Raw genomic sequence first — 7,890 nt, 5'->3', positions numbered from 1 at the left:
TCTATAACGTGTTTTTATACAGGCATAGTTTCTTTTAAATGTTAGTGACAGAGAAAGTGATAAATACAGTATATACAGACAAGGCAGAATAGTGGATTTCCATACCAGTATTTAAGAAAGAGTGTGCCTCTTCCATGTGCAAGGGTTCTTCTTGTACTTATTTATTCTGGAGTTCTTCTTTAAAAATTGAAGAGAGTGTACAGATGGCTCGGGATTTGGTCTTTTTTGTACTTTTCCTCATTAGTTGAAGCACCACCATTTGCTGAGCACTTCAAATGTATCACTGCATTCTCTCCATACCCATAGATCCTCTTAGGCCCCTTTCACATGGGCTGATCAGGAGAAGATCCGTGCATGGATCCTCTCCTGATCACAGTGGATGTCACCGCTGTGTCAGCACAGTTTTTTTTCCTCCTTCTTGCTATGAAGGAGAAAACTGCAATTACCGAACCCTTATGTCGGTCTATGGGGAATCGGATGTAAACAAACGTGTGTCCATTCACATCAGATTACCACCAATCTGGCTCAATCCGGTTTCGTTTGTTTTTCCGGACCTGGCCAGAGTTGGGGGTAATCAGGTGTAAATGGACGCCCATCCGTTTACACATGGCTTTCCATAGACTTACATTGGGCATCCGATTGGGTCTGCTTGAAAAACTGACAGGCATACCCGATCGGACCGGCTGCGTGAAAGGGCCTTAAAGGAGAACTGTTGAGAGAGTAAAATGTACTCTTCCCAATATGAAGAGCTGAAGTGGGACACTGCAGCTGTCACACGCTGACCTTATAGATTAAGAATTGAGTGATCACAAACTGCTGATCGGTCTGCTTATGGCTTCTCTCTTCAGGGAGTGGTGACCGTCAGTCACCGCTCCCACAGGGATTCACCCCTACCCTGTCTGTTGCTCCAGCACTCATTGGCGGGACAGACAGGGGAGGGGCAGAACCAGCTGTCTTGCAGTGGGTTGAATCCCAAACTGCATTTGGGATTCATTCTGGCTGCAGCACGCCTTTGCGCTGTCAGCATATAGCAGGCAGCCTGCTATATACTGACTTTGGGTCCCAGGTAGGGATGCACCGATACCGTTTTTTCTGCATCAAGTACGAGTCATGATATTTTTTGTTCGGTACTCACCGATACCGGAAGTCGCATTAAGGAATGCAGGCGGCGTGTAATTACTCACTACCTGGCTTGCTGATTAACCGGGAAGCCGTCTTCATGCTTCTCGTCACTACATGACGAAACAGCATGGAGCCGGCATTCTGACCAATCGGGAAGCTGGGTGCTGTGTAATGACATGGCACCTGGCTTCCTGATTGGCTGGGAAGCTGGCTCCCTCGTCAGTTGGTGATGAGGGAGCATAAGGCCCCATTCACACTTGGCGATTCGCAAATCTCGCGTTTGTCACGCGATTTGCATTTTGCGCGATTTGCTGCGCAAATGCTTGCATTGAAAAGCATTGAATCGCTCAATGTGAACGGGGCCTGGATCCGGCTTCCCAGCCAATCGGAGAGCCGGGCGTTGCTTCATTACACGGCGGCCGGCTTCCTGATTGGCCAGCTTCCCGACCAATCGGGAAACCAGGGAGCGAGTCCTTACACGCTGCCCAGCTTCCTGATACTAGAAATCTGCGTATTGGGCTAGGCATCGGAGCATTTCGGCAAGTATGAGTACCCGCCCAAATACTCTGCATCAGTATCAGTGCATCCCTAGTCCCAGAACTACATTAGTAATTCTGAATTGACCCAAAAGAGAAGTAATGCCAAAAAAAAGGTTTGGCTTTACCTATCTTTTAAAGAAAAGGTGTCACGAGAGAAGGGTGTAGGCAGCCATTGATCACAATCTGGAAATCTGCAGCTTGCCTAATGCCTTGTACATATGGGCTTCAGAGCAGAGGGTACAGCAAGCAATTTGCAAAGCTTTCAGCAAGCTCCAAGCAGAATTGTTGCAGTTATTAAAAGCACCCCTGAGCTGCGGTTTTTGGGTTAAGTATACTGTAGATCTTAATTAGAATGCCTGCTGTCACTTTAAACAAGCAGCGAGCAGGTTTTACTGAGCTTCAGCACTACTTTAGAGTTTGTTGAAGCCATGGAGCACTCCCATTAAGATCTCTTGTAAACGTTTCTATACTGAAACTGAGGTTTGCCTTTTTTAGGTTTTCAGTCAGCTACTTGAAAAGTGTGAATGCTTTGTAAATACTATGTAGAAGCTAGCTGTACACACTGGTCTTTGACATACTATGTATAGGGACTAAAGTCCTTTTTACATATTCCACAAACAAATCCAGACAATCCATTGGAGGCAATGTCTAGTGAAATTTTCCATAGTTTACGAATTTCAGTCTATCAAATACACAATGTAACTGTTGGATGATTTGAATGTGAAGCATTTTGGCCTATAGATGATTTAGTTAGTTTATATTCCTGATTTATGGGACATTCCATTGGACATCTAACACACACGATGCATCTTCTCAACAGTCCAAGTTTAGAGCAGATCTTGAACACTATATAGGAAATCTCCTCTGCAATAATAAAGTTGTATAGTGAAGTCTGTAACTGTATATTTTATATTTACACAGAGGTTATTGTTTTCAGCGTAGTCATTATATCGGCTATGGGAAATGTATTTTTGCTTCCGAGTTTTTTAAACATTTGTAAAGTATATGTCATAGCGATATAGATTTTCTAAAATGAAATCGTTTGGTTCTAAAGATAGACTTGGCAGATCCCGGCCTGTGTGGATACGTGTACATTTTGTGTGGGCAGTTGCTTGTTATGGGTCCTCTTTCCCCATTTCACTGGGTCTACATCAGCTGCATGTGAAATCTAGTATTTCCTGCCACTGATGCACAAAATGCTTGCCTTGTGTCCACCAAGGAGATCTAAACAAGTGTGGGATGATGGGGACTTCTGCATGTGACTTTACAGACTCAATGTCTGACCTATTTGTTTTATAATATGCACTTTTCACTGCTGTCCATCTGTATGGAAGCTTGTGCTCTTGTTAGTGCTCCAATTGAAGTGGCTTAGTGCTCGCAGTACTTCTCTCTATATTGTACTAGTGTTCAATTTGCAATGTGTATCATGCAGCTTTTCACCTTTCTGTGTGCAGCGCTGCCTCTGTTCTGTAGTCATGAATGCAAGCCTTGCTGGTGAGCCTTATGTGTCAGTGTTTACAAAAGCCATCTTCCTTATTATGCTGAGGGAATGTTGTTTGCTACCATAGGTTTAGTGTCAAGCTTGCTTTGCACTTATATAAATGTTATTAAGTTCATACATGTGTGTTTTTGATGTTGCAGCACTTTACAATTGTCCAGTCATGTGACTTGTAGTAATCATGCAGTAACAGTGCATAGTTGTGTTCTAGTTGGGTATGCATTATTTGCAACTGACAGTGTAAAACCCGAATGTACAATCAGTGTGGCTGCTGGTTAACTAACACAAAACCTTCCTCAATGGTAATTATACTGCAAAACCGCTCAAGAGAAGTCAGATGGAAATGTATTGTTAAAATTAGGAATTTCTCTTCTGCTTGCTCCATACGAATGCAGCAGGAGAGAACAGATATGCTTGTGGTCTTCCGTTTTGTGTTCAGTGGGTCATGGGAAGTAAAACACGTGAATATGAAGATTTATTAAGGCTTGTGGAGATAATAAGACCCCTTTCAGACAGGCAGTCCCATCAGGTCCACCTGTCAGTTTATGAGGCGCATCTGATGGGAAGCCAAATGTTAGTCTATGGGCAGCTGGATTTAAATGGATGTACAGCCATTCACATCTGATTACCACCGACTCGTCAGGTTCGGAAAACCAAATGGAACAGAGTTCCATTTTCTTGACCTGATTGTGACGGATCGGGGGTAATTTGACACATGTCTGTTTACATCTGATTCCCTTTAGTCCTTACATTGGTCCATTAAGTTCAGTTTTTCCTCTATCACAAGATGGAGGAAAAAAACAGCACAGACTCCGATGTCACAAAAGCAATATCCGTTCAGAACTGTTCCAGAATGCAGCACCCGTGTGAAAGGGGCCTTTAAGCATGCTGTCAGGTGCTTTCAGGATCATTGTGAGGACTCTTCTGAGTTCCTTTACTGGCCAACCTGACCTAAGCTGCTTTTGCATTCCTACTGACTTGTAAGGAGAGAAAATCAGTTTTGATGCAGATATCCATGTTCACAAGAACTTATTGCGTGTGTCAGGTTATATTTCCTTATGGGTTATAATTGCCTAGCACACTGTTCCAGCCCCCACTCCCATCTGCTCTTTTATGGCTGTGTGCCCACAACACCACCAATTCCCTAAATATGCTGGCAGTATGGGCGTCCTCTTCTCCAGTACCTTCACTATAGCCATCAATGTCCAAGCTTTGTTGATCAGAGTGTGTATTCCTCTGGGAAAATCTTTCCGTGGAAGGACCATGGTTGCACTTAAGGATTTCTCCAAAGTCTTCAAGCTAGTTAGGAGATGCGCAGGGTACTTTTCAGAAGTTCTCCAGCAGAGAGCCATCATAATATTTGAACTGGCTTGTACATCATTGCATTGATTGCTGGGCACTGTGGGTAATGCTCCCTAGGGTGCAGGTCCAGGACACTATCAGTATGTTAGCCCTCGTTCACACCTGAACGTTTTGTAGCGCGTTCTACGCTTGACGAACGCTCTACAAAACGCTCAAACATGAAAATCCCATTGTTTTCAATGGATCTGGTTCACACCTCGGCGTATTTCAGCCCGTCCCTAACACGCTACAAAACGGCCCACGCCTGAAAAGGTACATGTACTACTTTGGGCCGTTTTTGTTGCGCGTTTCCATTGGGATACAGCCAAGTAGCCTCTCGGAAACGCTCGTTTGTCGCACAATTTTTTTTACTGTGAATCGCGGTAAAAAAAAAACGCGCGACAGACGCGCATATGCAATACGCCTGGGTGTGAACCAGGCCTAAGAGCGTCATTCAACCTAGAAGACTGAGGACATCTTGTGGTGAAAAAAGATACTGGGGGGTAACCGGAAGAAAAGGCCAGCATTGCAACCAGATTTCTATTTGTAGCATGAGTTGGGGTTCCTTTATTAATAAAAGGCTTGGCTTGAAGATGCCAGTAACCAGTTCAACTTGCCTTTATCCACCCAAACCTGGAATGTTAATTATTTTCATATCCACCTTTAAAGTATTATGTAATGGCCACAATTTCTTCCGCCAAGACTGAGATGTTCAGCTTGCACACACCAAAAATATAGGACTGACTTCTACCTAGAGCGGTTTGCAACTACATTCCAGCTGTGAAAACGAAAACCCAATATATATATATAAAAAACAGGTCAGGTTTTTGGGGAGTATTTCACATACTGCTCCATCTGACCTTTACTGGAAGGAACCACCATGACACACAGAAATAAAACATATGGGAGGATCATGCAGTTTTCTACGCTGCAATAAACAGAAAAGTGTTTGATTAGAGTTGGGCTTTTAATGTGCGATTGCTGCTATGGGCATATGAAGAACAAGTCTTCCCTCCACTTTTTACAAAGCAGCCCCAGTGTTTGTAATCATCAGATCACTGAATCGGGGTATATGGGTGGTGTCTAGTAAACCACATGTTATTGTATGTTGCCTTATTCATTTTATTTTTACTTTTATACAGGGTATATATAGTTTGCATTTATTGATTAGCACTTTCATTGATCATGCATTTCAGAGATAAATCTGCTTTTACCAAGCAGACATATAATTTATATACTGCTATCATTTGGATTTGTAGATTCTTCATATTACCAATTATATGTTCGAAGATATTTTTTTCTTGTTGGCAAAGTGAATGCTTGAAAATATTATGCCATATTTGTATTAAATAAACTGGCTTTATATTGTTTACGTGATCACTGTGTTGAAATATTTTGTTTCCGTTCAATTTCATCATGACAGCCCAACCAATGTTGCACCGATCAATTAACCCCTTGAAGTCCAGGATGTTAAACCCCCTTCCTGTCCAGGTAATTTTTCAGTGTTCAGCGCTGCGGTACTTTGACATTTATTCCGTCATACAACGCTGTACTGAAATTATTTTTATACCATTTTGTGGGGGCACACAGAGCTTTTATTTGGTGTTTAATCACCACTGGGGGTTTTATTTTTTAATTATATAATGAGAAAAGTGTAAGGAAAAAAAAAAAAAAACACAAAAAAACTGCCCTACATTATGAAACATTTATTACCCAATTTTTTGGTAAAATATAAAAGTCGGGGTCACGTCAGGTAAATAGACTGTAAGCATGTCAAGCTTTAAAATTGCGTGCGCCTGCGAAATCTCAAAAAAATACAAAACCCAAAATTGGCCATAGGCAACGCTTTAAAAGCTTTTACCGCTTATCAGTTTAGTGTTAATAGTGATTGATGGCCCTAAAATTCTTGCTCTTGTTTGTGGTGATATGTAACATGTGTGGCACAATCGTCCTCTTCACATGTAGGCGCACGTTAGCGTTTATGTGGCGGTGGGGGACTTTAAACATTGTTTTTTTTGTAGTTTAATTTTTATTTTTTACACAACTCTATTGCTATCACATAGGGGGCTACGAAGCCCCCTTTCCAAGTGTAAATTTACAATGACAGGTCCTCGTTATGGAGAAATCAAGGGTCTAAGATCCCTAATGTCACCTAGGGACCCCAAAAGAAGCTGATGAAGCAGAGATCTGCTTCACCAGCTTCTCTCTGGCTACAGAAGCCAGAGAATGACAGCTGAAGGTGGAAGTAATGCAATACACATGGTTTCCGCATTGAGAGTAGAGAGATCAGCGGGAGATCGCGTGCGCCTTTCTCTCTGAGCTCCGTTCATGGAGCCACCGTGCCAGTTCTGGGGCCGTAGGGGGGCGCACACATGCTGTCAAAATACCTGAACAAAGCCTGCATCCAATCAGATTGTTCAGGTATTTTGACAGCCAGCACGGCCGACTAGCAAGATACTGAAGCTTGGCCCAACGTGAGATTCCTCCATCCACACAGTTTAGCGTAGATGGAATAATCTGTTGCACTTTTTCCATCTGACCATAGAAAATCTGCAGAAAATCTATAGGTGTATGGCCAGGGTCAGGTATGTATCTGATAACAGGATAGCCAAGTGTAGCATGCTAATCTTCAATTGGACATATACAATCCAGGGCTTCTAGATTTGAAAAAAATTTATCTTACGAGTGTTAGAGAATAACACTCGCAAGATACATTTACCCCTTACCTTGATTGTAAGATACAAAATACCCCTTACCTTGATTGTAGTAGCATTCTTCTTTTTCTAAAGTCGCAGAACATCACAGATAAAATCCTCAAAACCTGTAATAAACGGCCATCTTCAGCCCTGCTCCGAGCTACTTTCCTCTTAGATCCTGCTCACATTGAGCGATTTATCGCGCGGCAATTCCCGCGATATCGCAGCAAATTACCCCGCGATATCGCACTCCAATGCAATCCAATGGGGCAAAGGGTCCTGCTGTCGCGGGTCGTGTGTCGCTACAGCAGGACCCTTTTTGTAGCGGATTTAGCCGCGATTCAAGCTTGCTCAATGCAAGCTTGAACGCGACATTGCGCGGCAAATCTCGCGATGTCGCGCAATATGCAAATCGCGCGATTTGCATATCGCGCAGTGGGAACGGGGCCTTAGGGGGCGTTAACAGTTGATGCAGCCCACCCACAGCTTTTTTCTTCAAATTATCCCATTGCTGTGGCCGCGCTTCCTATCATCGTGCACAGCTGTGTTTTGTTAGGCTGGCATTTGTGAGCGGGAGGTGGAGTCTGAAGTGAAAAGGCAGCAGCAAGAGACAAAAAAACGGACTCAGCCTCCCTGCACATTCAGTGCTCTTTCCCCTCTCTCATCAGCAATCCCCAGTAATTAGGATGTCAGC

The sequence above is a fragment of the Nanorana parkeri genome, unplaced genomic scaffold (assembly GCF_000935625.1).
Source record: "Nanorana parkeri isolate BGI_ZX_2015 unplaced genomic scaffold, ASM93562v1 scaffold369, whole genome shotgun sequence".
In the NCBI taxonomy this organism is placed as follows: domain Eukaryota; kingdom Metazoa; phylum Chordata; class Amphibia; order Anura; family Dicroglossidae; genus Nanorana; species Nanorana parkeri.
Note: the sequence above shows the minus strand (reverse complement) of the source record.